The sequence below is a fragment of the Hyperoodon ampullatus genome (assembly GCF_949752795.1).
Source record: "Hyperoodon ampullatus genome assembly, chromosome: 16".
In the NCBI taxonomy this organism is placed as follows: Eukaryota; Metazoa; Chordata; class Mammalia; order Artiodactyla; family Ziphiidae; genus Hyperoodon; species Hyperoodon ampullatus.
Window position 1 is genome coordinate 30,332,210 of NC_136929.1, and position 19,236 is coordinate 30,351,445.

The following is a 19,236-nucleotide window of genomic DNA, read 5'->3' on the forward strand; positions in this document are numbered from 1 at the left end:
TGTATAGATGTGAGCCCAGGACAAAGGGAGAAACAGATTATGGGGAACAAAGAGTAATCTGCAGTAATAGTAAAACAGTTTAACGGAGTTTCTCATTAAGATAACAAATCAACTTCAAATTACAACAGCTCTCTGATAACCTGGATTATCGCATCACATCCTGAATGCAAGTGTGAGTCTCCTTTGAAATACATGCATTTACTCACCTACAAAATAGAATTAATGTAGGTTTTCCTGTGTTTATCTTACAAGGTTGTTCTGATGAATAATCAGAGGCTAGCGTTTTTAAATATTGCTCTCTTGAGCTTAATAGGCTGCTCCTAATATAATATTTGCACAAAGTCATTATATAAGTATCACAGTTTTCCTTTTTGACCAATAAAAGATTATTTTTCTCTAGAAAGTAAAATTAAAATGTTAACACTCTTCATTTTATATAAAGGTGTAAGAAATTATCTTTTTGAATATCATGGCTTTTAATTTTCAAATTCTTCATTTCCCAAATTGTACCTAATTGTGATTTACCAAACTATTACGTTCTGGTTTTTACAAGTCCCATTTGGCTTGTTATAGACAGTACAAGGAAAATTCTTTCTCTATACACAAATGTCATCATGAACAAATTGTCTCCTTTATAATTCTGGAAGAACTAAGCAGAGGTCGTTATTTTCCCCTGAAACAGCAAGTTATTATTTTTTTCAACCTGAATATTTAAACTCCATAAGTCATCTCTACATGTCCTAAATGATAATTATAACTGTAAGATATTGTCTTCTTATTTAGTGACTCTAAAGAGTCTTGATCCCACAGAAAGAGTATGTTCAGGTATAAGAAAGTGCAAAGGCACTGTTAATGAGTGTAGATGAAACATAGTACACATATATCACTGTAACTTTACATTAGCCACGAAGAAAGGCAAGAGAGATAGAATAAAAATAGGCATTCAGGCACATAACACTTAAAAATCTACCAGTACTGGCCCAGCCCACTGAGTTGAGGTGTCAGCACAGCCATTTCACACTAGGCATTCTGATCTGAAGTGCCAGGTGTGAGGCCTCTGCATGAAGCACCCTGTGAACAAGTGAAACTAGACAAAGCACAAAGAAAAAGAAAAAAAAAAAAAAAACAAGGTGCAAACCCTCTGAAAAAAAATGCCTCTGCACCTCTGGCTCTTATGGAGACTGGCACCTTCAATGGAGTGTGCTATTGAGGAGAACTTCAAGATGACAGAGGAATAAGATGTAGAGATCACCTTCCTCCCCAGAAATGCATCAAAAATACATCTACATGTTTAACTGCTACAGAACACCTACTGAACACTGGCTGAATACCTCAGACTACCCAAAGGCAAGAAAATGCCCACGTACTGGGCCATGAGGCTGACAGGGTCTTGGTGCTCCAGCCTGGTGTGAGGCCTGAGCCTCTGAGGTGGGAGAGCTGAGTTCAGGACATTGGACCACCACAGAACTACCAACCCCACATAATATCAATCAGTGAGAGCTCTCCCAGAGATCTCTTTCTCAACGCTAAGACGCAGCTACACCCAACGGCCATAAACCTCCAGTGCTGGATGCCCCATGCCAAACAACTAGCAAGACAGGAACACAACCCCACCATTAGCAGAGAGGCTGCCTAAAATCATACTAAGTTCACAAACACCGCAAAATGCACCACCAGACACATCCCTGCCCAACAGAAAGACAAGATCCAGCCCCACCCACCAGAACACAGGCACTAGTCCCCTCTACCAGAAGCCTACACAAGCCACTGAACCAACCTCAACCACTGGGGACAGACACCAAAAACAAGAGGAAATTTGAACCTGCAGCCTGCTAACAGGAGACACCAAACACAGTAAGTTAAACAAAATGAGAAGACAGAGAAATATGCAGCAGATGAAGGAGCAATGTAAAGACCCACCAGACCAAACAAATGAAGTGGAAATAGGCCGTCTACCTGAAAAAGAATTCAGAGTAATGATAGTAAAGGTGATCCAAAATCTTGGAAATACAATCGAGAAAATACAAGAAACGTTTAACAAGGACCTAGAAGAACTAAAGAGCAAACAATGATGATCAACACAGTAAATGAAATTAAAAATTCTGGGCTTCCCTGGTGGCGCAGTGGTTGAGAGTCCGCCTGCCGATGCAGGGGACGTGGGTTCGTGCCCCGGTCTGGGAAGATTCCACATGCCGCGGAGTGGCTGGGCCCGTGAGCCATGGCCGCTGAGCCTGCGCGTCAGGAGCCTGTGCTCCGCAACGGGAGAGGCCACAACAGTGAGAGGCCTGTGTACCAGAAAAAAAAAAAAAAAAAAGGTCATGTACCACGATGTTCATTACAGCACTATTTACAGTAGCCAGGACATGGAAGTAACCTAGGTGTCCTCAACAGATGAATGGATAAAGATGTGGCACATATATACAATGGAATATTACTCAGCCATAAAAAGAAACGAAATTGAGTTATTTGTAGTGAGGTGGTTGGACTTAGAGTCTGTCATACAGAGTGAAGTAAGTCAGAAAGAGAAAAACAAATACCGTATGCTAACACATATATATGGAATCTAAAAAAAAAAAAGGTTCTGATGAACCTAGGGGCAAGACAGGAATAAAGATGCAGACATAGAGAATGGACTTGATGACACGGGGAAGGGGAAGCTGGAATGAAGTGAGAGAGTAACATTGACATATATACACTACCAAATGTAAAATAGATATCTAGTGGGAAGCAGCTGCATAGCACATGGAGATCAGCTTGGTGCTGTGTGACCACCTAGAGGGGTGGGATAGGGAGGGTGGGAGGGAGACGCAAGAGGGAGGAGATGTGGGGATATATGTATATGTATAGCTGATTCATTTTGTTATAAAGCAGAAACTTACACAACATTGTAAAGCAATTATACTCTAATAAAGATGTTAAAAAAAAATTATCAGTACCAAATCTAATCCCAAACTCCGCACTCGCCAAACACACATGCACACACACGCATATCATGCAGTTTTTGTTCTCACCTAGTTCTTTGCTGAAACTAGCTTCCCTGTGGCTTTGTCTTTGGATCCTATGTTCCCCAAGCTAGCTCATATTCATTTTTTAAAATTTTTATTGGAGTATATTTGATTTACAATGTTATGTTAGTTTCTTCTGTAAAGCAAAGTGAATCAGTTATACATGTACATATATCCACTCTTTTTTAGATTCTGTTTCCATATAGGTCACTACAGAATATTGAGTAGAGCTCCCTGTGCTATATGGTAGGTCCTTATTAGTTATCTATTTTATGTATAGTAGTGTGTATATGTCAGTTCTATCTCACAAATGCAAACTGTTTCCCATTGTCTTCTCTGCCCTTGTCACTCTCCTTCATTGGTGCCACATTCAAACCCCTGTTTGCCTCTCTCAGGTTTAGAATACCACTGCCCCTCATTCAAAAACAATATCTCTTTTTCAGCTCAACTGCAACCTCCTTCAAGACGTCCTCCTGAAGTAGTATGAATCACAGTGGCCTCCTCATTTCCTAACCCTGTTTCTCTTAGAGGTGGGCCTTCACTGTGCAAAATTTTGTTACATACACTCTTCCGTGTTTGTTGTCCCAACTTGATTAAAAATGCCTATAGGACAGGCATTATAATTCATAATTGATCTGTACCTTGACTTCACAGCATCTGCCACAGAACTGGTTATGTAGCCAGTGGTCAATAAATAGGTATTCATTTATTAATGTATTTAGTGGGGTCAAATAATTACATGGGACTGGATATGCCAGACTGATTTTCTTAGCATGAAGTATATGTATTTAAATGTTCAAATTGCTAAACTTCTCCCAAAGGGAAATTTACTAACAGCCTATAGCCTCTTAGCACATTTTAAAAAATCAAGACTCTAAACTCCTCAAGATTTGATATTTACATAATCATGATAACAGCCCTGACATAGATTTCCTGGGTATTTATATCTTATAAAGTCACTGAAAGTCATCTCTTTAAGAAGTACCAGGAACACTTCAGTGAAGACTGAATGTTCTTTCTTATTTCAAGAGAGTTCATCATAAATGCTGAGTAGGGGACAGCCTCAAAAATAGCACTACTCAATCTATTTCATTTATATTGCAAAGCATTTGAAAATGGAATATTTTTATGTGCTGAACCAATTTGATTTCTCTGTATGATTTACCATTCATATTTTTTCTTTTTCCTCTCAAGCCTATGATTTCAATACTGATTACATACAATGAGAAATATGTGAATGAGAGTGATATGGAATTTGTCATTATTCTTGACAGAAACAGTATGCTACTTCATGAAAATTTGATATTAAAATTCACTCCGTGACAATCATAGGAAGAAAATAAGCTGGCTGTCTTGACAATATTCATGAAAATATCTGGAGTAAGTGTTCTCAACTTTTAGGGGTTATTATTTTGTATACTAATTATCTCTCATTTGCACACTGTTTTGCAGTATTTCAACTTTTGTTTACCTCATACCCCCATCACTAGTACCCAATATGTATGTGTCCCTTAGTACTTGATGGGAGGAGTTATTGGAGTTATGATGTTAGTTTCCAAAAGGAGCAAGAAAGAAGACGCCTCTCTATGATAATATCTGGAAGAAAATACTATCCAAGTGAACTGATCATACTCCATCATAAATTTTAATCCCCAACAGGAGAAAGTTAATAGGGGAAGGAAGGGGTTGTAAGCCCCTCTCCATACCCTCCCCCCCCCCAGGGATGCTGGAAGTTCTAAATACCAACACTCAGCAACCCCAGGTCTCAGCCCCTAGGAGGAGCAAAGACAGGGGAAAGGAAATGAGGACCCTATGCTGACCAGGGGGCACGGGTCACCCTCCCTTTCCAAACTCAGGAGCCCAGTGGACCAGAGAGCTGTTTGTGATGGGGCTCACTGGGCTGGCTTCACCGCTCACTCAGGGCACCACGGGAACTGAAGAACTCTGGACACCGAGGATGCTCATCCCCGTCTATGGAGGCTCAGACCCACAGCAGGAAGCAGGAGAGAGGTGGTTGGATTCTGGCACATCTGAGCAGGCAAAACAGAAAAATTAGACAAGCAGAGAGAAGAGAGGCCCACAATTACCCGACCCACCCAAAGACAGCCATTGTTAATGTATTGAAACATATCTATCTAGCTTGGCAGGGAGAGCACACAGTCCTAACCACTGGACTGCCAGGGAATTCCCTGTCAGTGCTACTCTATAGGAGAGACCCTAGGGCATAAATGCCAGGAAGTGAGAATCACTGGAGGCCATCCAGGGCTGCTACCACTCCCAAGAACTCTGGTCGGAAGGGCCAGGGGTGAGGGCCCTGCACAAACAGCACCCTGTGAGCCAGTGAAACCAGATAAAGCACAAAGGGGGAAAAAAAAAAAAGGAAAGAGATCTTCACACAAACAGATTCTTACTGGCTGGTGTGAAGAATCTTTCCAAGCCATGTGGCTGACAGGGTCTTGATGCTCCAGCCTGGTGTCAGGCCTGAGCCTCTGAGGTGGGAGAGCTGAGTTCAGGATATTGGACAAACAAAGACCTCCCGGCCCCACATAATATCAATTGGCAAGAGCTCTGCCAGATATCTCCATCTCAACGCTAAGACCCAGCTCCACCCAATGGCCAGCAAGCTCCAGTGCTGGACGCCCCATGCCAAACAACTTGCAAGGCAGGAACACAACCCCACCCATTAGCAGAGAGGCTGCCTAAAATCATACTAGGTTCACAGACACCGCAAAACACACCAGCAGACACTACCCTGCTCACCAGAAAGACAAGATCCAGCCCCATTAACTAAAACAGAGGCACCTCCACCAGGAAGCCTACAAAAGCCACTGAATCAAACTCACCCACTGAGAGCAGACACCAAAAACAACGGGAAATATGAACCTGCAGCCTGTGAACAGAAGACCACAAACACAGTAAGTTAAGCAAAATAAGAAGACAGAGAAATAAGCAGCAGATGAAGGAGCAAGGTAAAAACCCACCAGACCAAACAAGTGAAGAGGAAATAGGCAGTCTACCTGAAAAAGAATTCAGAGTAATGATAGTAAAGATGATCCAAAATCTTGGAAATAGAATGGAGAAGATACAAGAAACGTTTAACAAGGACCTAGAAGAATTAAAGAGCAAACAAACAATGATGAGTAACACAATAAATGAAATTAAAAATACTCTAGAAGGAATCAATAGCAGAATAACTGAGGGAGAAAAACGAATAAGTGACCTGAAAGATAAAATAGTGGAAATAACCACCTCAGAGCAGAATAAAGAAAAAAGAATGAAAAGAATGGAGGACAGTCTCAGAGACTTCTGGGACAACATGAAACGCACAAACATTCAACTTATAGGGGTCCCAAAGAAGAAGAGGAAAAGAAAGAGTCTGAGAAAATATTTAAAGAGATTATAGTTGAAAACTTCCCTAACATGGGAAAGGAAATAGACAATCAAGTGCAGGAAGCACAGAGAGTTGCATACAGGATAAATCCAAGGAGAAACATGCTAAGACACATATTAATCAACTCTCAAAAATTAACTACAAAGAAAAAATATTAAAAGCAGCAAGGGAAAAGAAACAAATAACATACAAGGGAATCCCCATAAGGTTAACAGCTGATCTTTGAGCAGAAAATCCACAAGCCAGAAGGGAGTGGCAGGACATATTTAAAGTGATGAAAGGGAAAAACCTACAACCAAAATTACTCTACCCAGCAAGATTCTCATTCAGATTCGATGGAGAAATTAAAACCTTTACAGACAAGTAAAATTTAAGAGAACTCAGCACCACCAAACCAGCTTTACAACAAATGCTAAAGGAACTTCTTTAGGCAGGAAACACAAGAGAAGGAAAAGACCTACAAAAAAAAACCCAAAGCAATTAAGAAAATGGTAATAGGAACATACATATTGATAATTACCTTAAACGTAAATGGATTAAATGCTCCCATCAAAAGACATAGACTGGCTGAATGGATACAAAAACAAGACCCATATATATGCTGACTACAAGAGACTCACTTCAGACCTAGGGACACATACAGACTGAAAGTTAGGGGATGGAAAAAGATATTCCATGCTAATGGAAATCAAAAGAAATGTGGAGTACCAATTCTCATATCAGACAAAATAGACTTTAAAATAAAGAATATTACAAGAGGGCTTCCCTGGTGGCGCAGTGGTTGAGAGTCCGCCTGCCGATGCAGGGGACGCGGGTTCGTGGCCCGGTCCAGGAAGATCCCACGTGCCGTGGAGCGGCTGGGCCCGTGAGCCATGGCCGCTGGGCCTGCGCGTCCGGAGCCTGTGCTCCACAATGGGAGAGGCCACAACAGTGAGAGGCCCGCGTACCGCAAAAAAAAAAAAAAAAAAAAGAATATTACAAGAGACAAGGACACTACATAATATTCAAAGGATCAATCCAAGAAGATTTAACAATTATAAATATTTATGCACCCAACATACGAGCACCTCAATACATAAGACAAATGCTAACAGCCATAAAAGGGGAAATCAACAGTAAGACAATCATACTTGGGGACTTTAACACCCCACTTTCACCAGTGGACAGATCATCCAAAATGAAAATAAATAAGGAAACACAAGCTTTAAATGATACATTAAACAAGATGGACTTAATTGATATTTATAGGACATTCCATCCAAAAACAACAGAATATACTTTCTCTCAAGTGCCCATGGAACATTCTCCAGGACAGATCATATCTTGGGTCACAAATCAAGCCCTGGTAAATTTAAGAAAATTGAAATCATATTATGTATCTTTTCCAACAACAACAACACTATGAGACTAGATATCAATTACAGGAAAAAAACAGTAAAAAAATACAAACACATGGAGGCTAAAAAATACACTGCTAAACAACCAAGAGATCACTGAAAAAATCAAAGAGAAAATAAAAAAATACCTAGAAACAAATGACAATGAAAACACGACAACCCAAAACCTATGGGATGCAGCAAAAGCAGTTCTAAGAAGGAAGTTTATAGCAGTCCTACCTCAAGAAACAAGAAAAATCTCAAGTAAACAACCTAACCTTACACCTAAAGAAATTAGAGAAAGAAGAACAAAAAAACCCCAAAGTTAGCAGAAGGCAAGAAATCATAAAGGTCAGATCAGAAATAAATGAAAAAGAAATGAGAGAAACAATAGCAAAGATGAATAAAACTAAAAGCTGGTTCTTGGAGAAGATAAACAAAATTGATAAACTATTAGCCAGACTCATCAAGAAGAAAAGGGGAGAAGACTCAAACCAACACAATTAGAAATGAAAAAGGAGAAGTAACAAGTGACACTGCAGAAATACAAAGGATCATGAGAGATTACTACAAGCAACTCTATGCCAATAAAATGGACAACCTGGAAGAAATGGACAAATTCAAAGCACAACCTTCCAAGACTGAACCAGGAAGAAACAGAAAATATAAACAGACCAATCACAAGCACTGAAATTGAAACTGTGATTAAAAACCTTCCAACAAACAAAAGCCCAGGACCATATGGCTTCACAGGCGAATTCTATCAAACATTTAGAGAAGAGCTAACACCTATCCTTCTCAAACTCTTCCAAAATACAGTAGAGGGAGGAACACTCCCAAGCTCATTCTACAAAGCCACCATCACCCTGATACCAAAACCAGACAAAGATGTCACAAAAAAAGAAAACTACAGGCCAGTATCACGGATGAACGTAGATGTAAAAATCCTCAACAAAATACTAGCAAACAGAATCCAACATCACATTAAAAGTATCATACACCATGACCAAGTGGGGTTTATCCCAGGAGTGCAAGGATTCTTCAATATACACAAATCAATCAATGTGATACACCATATTAACAAATTGACAAATGAAGGAGAGAAACCATACGATAATCTCAATAGATGCAGAGAAAGCTTTTGAACAAAATTCAACACCCATTTATGATAAAAACCCTCCAGAAAGTGGGCATAGAGGGAACTTACCTCAACAAAATAAAGGCCATATATGACAAACCCACAGCCAACATCATTCTCAAAGGTGAAAAACTTGACACCATTTCCTCTGAAATCAGGAACAAGACAAGGAGGCACACTCTCCCTACTATTATTCAACATTGGTTTGGAAGTTTTAGCCATGGCAATCAGAGAAGAAAAAGAAATAAAAGGATTCCAAATTGGAAAAGAAGAAGTAAAGCTGTCACTGTTTGCAGATGACATTATCGTATACATAGAGAATTGTAAAGATGCTAGCAGAAAACTACTAGAGCTAATCAATGAATTTGGTAAAGTAGCAGAATACAAAATTTATGCACAGAAATCTCTTGCATTCCTGTACACTAATGATGAAAAATCTGAAAGAGAAATTAAGAAAACACTCCCATTTACCAATGCAACAAAAAGAATAAAATACCTACTAATAAACCTACCTAAGGAGACAAAAGACCTGTATGCAGAAAACTGTAAGACACTGATGAAAGAAATTAAAGAGGATACAAAAAGATGGAGAGATATACCATGTTCTTGGATTGAAAGAATCAACATTGTGAAAATGACTGTACTACCCAAAGCAATCTACAGATTCAATGCAATCCCTATCAAACTACCAATGGCATTTGTCACAGAACTAGAACAAAAAATTTCACAATTTTTATGGAAACACAAAAGACCCTGAATAGCCAAACCAATCTTGAGAAAGAAAAATGGAGCTGGAGGAATCAGGCTCCCTGACTTCAGACTATACCTCAATGCTACAGTAATCAAGACAGTATGGTACTGGCACAGAAACAGAAATATAGATCAGTGGAACAGGATAGAAAGCCCAGAGATAAACCCATGCACATATGGTCACCATATCTTTGAAAAGGAGGCAAGAATATACAGTGGAGAATAGACAGGCTCTTCAATAAGTGGTGCTGGGAAAGCTTGACAGCTACATGTAAAACAGTAAAATTAGAACACTTCCTAACACCATACACAAAAATAAACTCAAAATGGATTAAAGACCTAAATGTAAGGCCAGACACTCTAAAACTCTTGGAGGAAAACATAAGAAGAACACTCTTTGACATAAATCCCAGCAAGATCCCTTTTGACCCACCTCCTAGAGAAATGGAAATAAAACCAAAAATAAACAAATGGGACCTAATGAAACTTAAAAGCTTTTGCAGAGCAAAAGAAACCATAAACAAGATGAAAAGACAACCTTCAGAAATGGAGAAAATATTTGCAAATGATGCAGCTGACAAAGGATTAATCTCCAAAATATACAAGCTGCTCATCCAGCTCAATATCAAAAAAACAAAAACCCAATCCAAAAATGGGCAGAAGACCTAAATAGACATTTCTCCAAAGAAGATATACAGATTGCCAACAAATGCATGAAAAGATCCTCAACATCACTAATCATTAGAGAAAGACAAATCACAGCTACAATGAGGTATCACCTCACACCGGTCAGAATGGCCATCATCAAAAATCTAGAAACAATAAATGCTGGAGAGGGTGTGGAGAAAAGGGAACCCACTTGCACTGTTGGTGGGAATGTAAATTGATACAGCCACTATGGAGAACAGTATGGAGGTTCCTTAACAAACTAAAAATAGAACTACCATATGATCCAGCAATCCCACTACTGGTCACATACCCTGAGAAAACAATAATTCAAAAAGAGTCATGTACCACAATGTTCATTGCAGCACTATTTACAATAGCCAGGACATGGAAGCAACCTAGGTGTCCATCGACAGATGAATGAATAAAGAAGATGTGGCACATATATACAATGGAATATTACTCAGCCATAAAAAGAAATGATATTGAGTTATTTGTAGTGAGGTGGATGGACATAGAGTCTGTCATACAGAGTGAAATAAGTCAGAAAGAGAAAAACAAATACCATATGCTAACTCATATATATGGAATCTAAAAAAGAAAAAAAATGGTTCTGATGAACCTAGCGTCAGGACAGGAATAAAGACATAGACATAGAGAATGGACTTGAGGACATGAGGAGGGCTAAGGGTAAGCTGGGATGAAGTGAGAGAGTGGTATTGACATATATATACTATGCAAAATAGATAGCTAGTGAGAAGCAGCTGCATAGCACGGGGAGATCAGCTTGGTGCTTTGTGACCACCTAGAGGGGTGGGATAGGGAGGGTGGGAGGGAGATGCAAGAAGAAGTGGATATGGGGATATATGTATACATATAGTTGATTCACTTTGTTATACAGCAGAAATTAACACAACATTGTAAAGCAATTATACTGCATCTTTAAAAATATATTATATTTTTTAAAGATGTTAAAAAATAAAAAAGATAAATGATAAAACCCTAAAATTTATTGAGTACTTACTCTGTGTCAGTCACGGCACTAAGTGCTTTGCAGGCATTATCTCCTTTTAACTTCATCACAGACTAACAATGTAGATGTTGTTTTATGTCTATATCGCAGCTGAGGAGTGGAGAGCTACTGAGTCCTGAGGCATTAACCTAGACCCCCCAAATTTAGCTTTCCTCTTTCCCAAGAAAATTCCTCTCCACGGGCTCTTATTCTTCAGCATATGTCATGGCCTGTATCCCAACCCCCAATGGCAAATTTCCAAAACCTGCTACTATGCCTAGTTAACGTAACCTAATTCATTTGTCCACAGTCTTAATGTAGCCAGTAGTATTTTGCATTACCCTTGCTCACCATCTTCCCTTGTGAAATGTTTATCTTCTTTTTTTTATGACAGTACATTTTATTTTATTTTATTTTAATTTTTTTGTTAGTAATACAAGGGGTTTTTTAAATTGAAGTATAGTTGATTTACCATGTTATGTTAATTTCTGCTGTACCGCAAAGTGATTCAGTTATACATATATATACATTCTTTTTTCATATTCTTTTCCATTATGGTTTATCATAGGATTTTGATTATAGTTCCCTGTGCTGTACATTAGGACCTTGTTGGTCATCCATCCTATATATAAAAGCTGACATCTGCCAACCCCAATCTACCACTCCTTCCCTCCCTCTAGTATCTTCTGATAATATAGGAACCACTATCAAACATGATCTCAGTCCTGGAAATTTAACTCAGCCTTCTCTTCCCTAATTGAAATGAAACTCCAATGTCTTATTTAACTTTGTCCTTTGTCATAATACAAGCAACCTGCCTATCCCATCTTCAGAACTAAGCTCCAGGTGTTAATCCAATCTGCTGGACTCACATCCTCATCTTTGTCTCCCATAATGGACCCTTGTGGTATCGCCTGGTCCCTAGTGCCCCTCTCCCGGGGACCCAGTCAGGTTGGTTCTCCTCCTCTGCTCACTCAGCTTCCATCCTCCCAGAGAGGTTAGTCACTGCCTCAGTCTGGCAGGGTTTCCTTCTCCCCCAAGAAATAAACTTTCACAAATCTGTCTGGCTCCAAACCCGATATGGATTATACTTTCAAACTCAATATTCATTTAGCAGAGGTATTATTCTCGAATGGAAGTATGAGTGTGTGCCCCAAATTGTAATATAATTAAAATTATCTTTCAGCATCCTTTGCTGTCCCCCAAATAGATTACATCTAATGAATCAAGCCAGCAGGGTCATCCTTAGATATGTAGAGCCCTGGGGAGACGTGACTCAAATTCCTCAGGTTTTTCCTTTTTCACTTTCTTCCTCTATTACATTCCCTCTCCACAAAAGAAAAGTCCAAGTGCTGCCAGCTTTGGCACCTGAATCAGGTCTGCCCTCCTTGGACTCTATACTACCACGTAAACTTACTTTCACTTCTTTATTTCACTGAAAACAAACAAACAAACCATTGACTCCTAACTTTTTCTCAATCAGCCTCCTTTGACAAACACATTCCAGTGGGAATTACTTAGAACAGCTTCATGCTCCATCCTCCTTGATAAAAACTGTATATTTAATGTGCACATTTGGAAAGCAAACCCAACCACATAACCCAAAAGAATATATTTCTGGTTCTGAAGTTTCAGGAAATGTGATAAAAGATAAGTTAACGTCAGGGAGATTTTCTTTATGTCTCTAAAGAAGACCAACTGGAAACAGCTCTGTTGTTCGACGTTGGAGTTATGCTTCCAAATTTCATGAAAAGATACACCATCTTTAGAGAAGAGAAATGATATTTCTTGAGCACTCACTCTATGCCTAAGTATTATGAGTTTTGCATACACGATTTCATTTAATCCCTAATAGTAGTCATTCAACAGGTATTATTATCCCCCATTTTACCGTTGAAGAAATCGGGGCTCGACAAGATTAGTTAGGTCCCAACTTTTTCTCCATTAAGTAACAGACCCAGAATTGGAACCCAGGTGTGCCTACCTCCTAACAATGGTCTTTATTCACAGTGCTCAATTTAACCCTGTCCATTGATGGGTATGTTACCTAAATGATTGCTATGTAATCATCACAGATATATCACTGTGTAATATGTTACTTTACGTGGTAAAAGGGAATTTGCAGATGTGATTAAGTGTGTGGACCTTGAGATGGGGAGATTATCCTAGATTATCCAGGTGGACCCAGTTTAATCACATGAATCTTAAAAGTGAAGAGCCTTTCCAGGATTTGTTCTGAGGGACAGATGAAGACAAAAAAAAAGTGTTTAAGGGAGATGCAACATTTCTGGCTTTGAATCTGAAGGAAGGTGGGAGTCTAAAGCCAAGGAATGCAGTGGCTTCAAGAAGCTGGAAGAAGGACTTCCCTGGTGGTGCTGTGATTAAGAATCCTCCTGCCAATGCAAAGGACACAGGTTCTACCCCTGGTCCGGGAAGATCTCACAGGCTGCGGAGCAATTAAGCCCGTGTGCCACAAACATTGAGCCCACGTGCTGCAAATACTGAGGCTGGCATGCTGCAACTACTGGGGCCTAGGCACCTAGAGCCCGTGCTCTGCCAACAAGAGAAGCCACCACAATGAGAAGCCTGTGCACAGCAACGAAGACCCAACACAGCCAAAAAAAAGAAAAAGAAGAAGCTGGAAGAAACAAGGAAACAGATTCTCCCCTAGAGTCTCCAGAAAGGAACATAGTCTTGCTGACACCTTGATTTTAGCTCAGTGTGACCCGTGTCTGACTCCTGAATTACTGAACTGTAAGATCACATTTTTATGCTGTTTTAAGCCTGTACATTTGTGGCAATTTGTTACAGCAGCAATACAAAACTAATATAGTGGCTTAATATTTGTAGAACAAATAAATGAATTAATCCACAGGTTGACCTTGTTTTTATAAATTGGACACCCATGTCAAGGATCAAAAGTGCAAAGATTTAACTCTCAAGTAGTCTTTTGTGAGTAGCCAGCTTTCCATGGAGTTTGCTAAATTGGGAGTTTATGACTCAGTGAGATTTACATCTATTTAATTTTGTTCTACATTGTATGTTTCAAACAATGCTCAAAATATATTTGCCTTTGGGTGGATCTAATCAAAGAATCACAAAGACCCATGTACTGAGCACTATGAGCTTAATTACACTTGTTTTTGCTCTACTTGATCTCATGGTCATGTAAAATCAAGCTTCAGACCAGGCTGATTGCCTTTGTCCTAAAAGAGGAAACACATTTGTTCTGTAATGGTGTCTAAATGAGTCTAAACATGAGAATAAGCTAGAGAGATAGGAGTATTGAAGATTCTCGACAACACACTCCAGTGGACACAGTGATCCTCAGATACAGTACACCAGTATCTTACATGCCCTAGAAATGAGAGCTCTTTCCTTGCTGTAAAAGGATAGTCTTTTCTAGACTTGGAAGAGTTTATTGTCACTTTTGCACATTTATTTCTATTTAACCAGAATACTCTAGGTGAAATAATCATTAAAATTTATTCTGGGGTTCTTAAATATGACTAAAAAATTTTAAAATGCACCATTTTTTAAAACCAAAAGAGCACTTATTTGGCAAGTGCAAAACAACTAAAAATGTAAGAAATCTTATGTGAATTCTCAAAGTCAAAGGTCAACAGAGAATAAGAAGGAAGAGAACAGAAGAATTTAAAGGAAAAAGTAAAAATCATCCAAGAGACTAAGGGGTGTTTTAAAGCACAGTATGAGCTTATTTTTTTTAAAGTCCAAGAAAGTTTATCTTCTGGAATTCCAGGGTCAGAAGTTTAGAAAGAAAGGAAGAAAAGCAAGAAGGTACAGAGAAGGAAGGAAGAGAAGGAAAAGGAAGTGAAGGGAAGGAGAAGGAAGGTAACAAAAAAGAGGGAAAGAGAAGCAGGAAGAATTCAGGCAGTTGATTTAAGTAAAATAAAAGACGTCCTACATACTGTTTTTTAAAATCTACCTGGGGCAATTTTCTTCAGAAGATTTGCTACAAAGACTTTTCAATTCACTGTGCTTTAGCGAGTTTAGCACAAAACGTTAATTTATTCTAAAGTTTAACACCCAATCTTTTTAATACTTCAGCATTTACCACTCTGTATCTATATGACCTATTATCAAGCTGTCTATAATAATATCGACTCTATTTAGAGATGATTTCCTTCTTTAGTACCCAAAGTATCGATACCATGCATACATTCCCCCAAATAGGCAGAACCGAACGATTAAGGTCATTGAGGGTTCTCCCGTGGATACAAGAAGGTTACGCTGAATGAAAATAAAGTTGATGTTTTTAAGTACAAAGTGCGTACATGGGGAATGATTAAAAAGGAAAGGAGAGTTAGCTTTCCTGTGACTAGGACATGGTAGGCAAGTGGCCGTGGTTCTACAAGTGGTGAGAGCCTACGCCGAAGTTAAGAATCGCTGATGAGATAGTATGGCACCTGGGTGTTGAAAGACTGATCACATAAAGCTGAAGCCTTGGAAAGGATGAAGACCCCCAGGTTCTAAAGAAAGGAGCAACCATGTTGGATCCTGATGGCTACGACTACAGACAAGCTGCAACCCTGCTGAGCCCAAAGGCAGTGCGCAACTCCACCCCAGAGTTCCACGTTTTACTCTTGGTTATTCATCCATTGTTCTCAGTTGAGGGTCTTCTTTTTTTTTTTTAGCATCTTTATTGGAGTATAATTACTTTACAATGCTGTGTTAGTTTCTGCTGTATAACAAAGTGAATCAGCTATACATATACATATATCCCCATATCTCCTCCCTCTTGCATCTCCCTCCCTCCCACCCTCCCTATCCCACCCCTCTAGGTGGTCACAAAGCACCGAGCTGATCTCCCTGTGCTATGCGGCTGCTTCATTGGGGTCTTCTTAAAGAATATTTCTTAAACCTCAAAATGTTAGTGGTTAAGGATGCTACTTAATCACCCACCCCCAACAATCGCTAGCTGTCAGGCCTCTGCAACCCCAAGCTTGAGAGCTCCCAGAAGTGTTACTCCAAGTCCAAACCTCTTCTCCCATTTCCAGTGCTGCCACCCAGGTAAACAGTGAAACCCAATGTCAGGGAACCGGAGCATGACCACTGTGCCACTGCAAGATTTCCACAGCATGGTGCTCCAGCCACCCCATGTTACAGACCTTTATTACACACACACACACCTTTCTCTCAGGATGCATGATGTGTCATGGTGGCTGGACTGGAATGAACTTCCCAATCACCTGCCTTGCACTAATACCCAAAACATTTCTCTCTGACACTCAGGTTTGTTGTTCAGTCTAGCTTACTGCATTTAATGCCGTCTTCAGTTAACTCTTAGTGGCTTCCATTTTTTTTCTCCCTGAAATTGCATTTCCACTAGGTTCACCCCGACCCATTAGCCAAAACTGCATACGTCCAAACATCAGAGTTCAACAGTGGTGCGGGGTAGTTTCCAGATAGATCCTCAGCCTCCGTGTAAATCAGTGGGTATGTCAGCAGGGTTGGGGGGGGGGTCCTAAAGTGAAGGTTCAGAGAGGTAAAAAGGACCTTGTGGTTCCAGAAGAGTGAATATTAAAAGAAAATAATAGGATTCGATTGGGCTGCTGAGAAAATGAGTTAAGGACAAATTGAAGACAGTTAAGTGTAGTAACTCATAAGGAGGTTTGCTGCAAAAGGGAGCTGAGAAAACTTTTGATGAGACTCTGTTTGCCCCCGTGGATCGCTTTCCCTGATGTGCTGATTTACATACTGGATTTGCTTTATCAGTTTTTACTATTTCGAGGGACTGGAGATTATGGTGATCATTAGTGCAATTTACTAAATATTTCTGGTTCTCCTTCAGAGCACACGGTAGAACTGAGCTTGCTTTCTCCCCATGTAATCTGTTGGGGTGATGTGTGTCACCTCCAGTTGGAAGCTTTAAGAATTAGTAGAGGGACTTCCCTGGCGGTCCAGGGGTTAAGACTCCATGCTTCCATTGCAGGGGGCATGGGTTCAATCCCTGGTTGGGAAACTAAGATCCCTCATGCCGCGTGGAGTGGCCCCCCAAAAAAAGAATTAGAGCAGAATTCACTATACTTTTTTCCCACCAAAGAACGGCAAACAACAACCTTCAAAACAGGGTCTGCTCCATCAGCCTGGGTCCTGGAGTGAGGACGCGTGAGCCAGGGTCTTCAATCAAGTCCTGACTGGCAAGATGCATGCATAAGAAGTAAATCTTTGTGGCTGAAAGCCAATAAGATCTCGGATTGTCTTTTACCAGAGCATAACCTAGACTAACTCAACTGACACAAGAACATATCAAATTTACTTATATTTTTAACAATATATAGAAAACAAATTTAAAGGCTCGATCTGCATTTGTTATCTAAATAAGTCACCTAAAATGAGGTTAACACCATATCTATCCTACCTATTGTAATAAATTACAAATATTACATTCAAATGTTATCTCCTAAAGCTGTGTCATGTTTTATGGATGTTGTATTTCATTAACCTGATTGAATGTAACCCCCATTTAAGTGGCAGTTTTAGGAAAAAAATCATGTTAGTTTCAAAATACATAATCTTAACTAAGGATAATAGTAAAATATCACAGTTGGAAATTCCCTGGCGGCCCAGTGGTTAGGACTCGGTGCTTTCACTGCCAGGGCCCAGGTTCAATCCCTGGTCGGGGAACTGAGATCCCGCAAGCTGCACAGCATGGCTATATACATATATATGTATGTATATGTATATATATGTTTGTGTGTGTGTATATATTATCATAGGTTCTGTGTTTTTTTAGCTCCTTTCAGGAACCCCAAGAACACTTGAAAGCCTCTTCTGCCTAAAAGGACAAGTGGAGTGATCTGTCATGTTTATAAGCAGTCACCGAACTGTCACCTTAATCAGAACAGATTCAGATTATGACAATATAAAACTTCTCTGAACCCAGCTTTAAAAAAAGAAAAAAAGACAATATTGGACATTTTTAGATGATCTTTTAAACACACAGACACAGCCGTAATCCTTCACACAGAATAAGAGAAAAATTTTGTCTTTCAGCATGTTATACATGGACTCATCCTTAATTATGTCAAAGAATGCACACATGGAGACACACACATATCCTTACAAAAATTTCAGTAGATTTTCCATTCTCAGCAATGAAATGATGCTGTTCATGTTTTGTGATGCCCTTTGATGCGGCATCGAGTTTCTTTAAATCATTCCTTCGCTGGTTTGAAATCATTTTTATCATTTTTGCATCAAGGATAAAGACAAACAGTATTGATGCTCAGTCATCACAACCCCTTTAGGTTTTAAAAACAGTTTCCGTTTATGGTATGAAGCAAGCAGATTCACACCATAGGGGTCTGCTGCTTTTTATAATCTGAGGGCCTTTGGCATGGAATGGTGTCCGTTAGCAAATCGTCCACTTTCTGCTAACTTTCTATCTGCTTAGTTTGTAGAAATTTTCCACTAGGAGACCCAAAAGGCCACAAAACCCTCATATTCTCTATGGGCGGGCAGCAATGTAGACAGCAGTCAGAGAAGGGAAGCTGAGCATGTTTTGGCAGGGAGCCACATGAAGAGACTTGTTGGCTACACTGAGAGCTGCTCTGTATTTATCTGTGATCGAAAGGTGTGTAAATCATAGATCCCTCAGAAGTGCTTACACACAGTAGTCACCTTGTAAAAATGAGGGATTCTCTAACTTTTATTTGACATTGTTCTTGTATAGACATATGACCAAACTCTAGTGAAAAAACCAACTTAAAACACAGCTGTGACACTTGCTTTATGCTCTTGGAAAAATCATCTTATTGCTTATCTGACAACTCACTTCCAAGACATGTGTTTTTATTTTTCTTTCAAGTTTCTCTTCCCTTTATTTTTATCTTCCACTTTTAAAACTGGAGATCTAGTAGAGAGGAATAATCTTC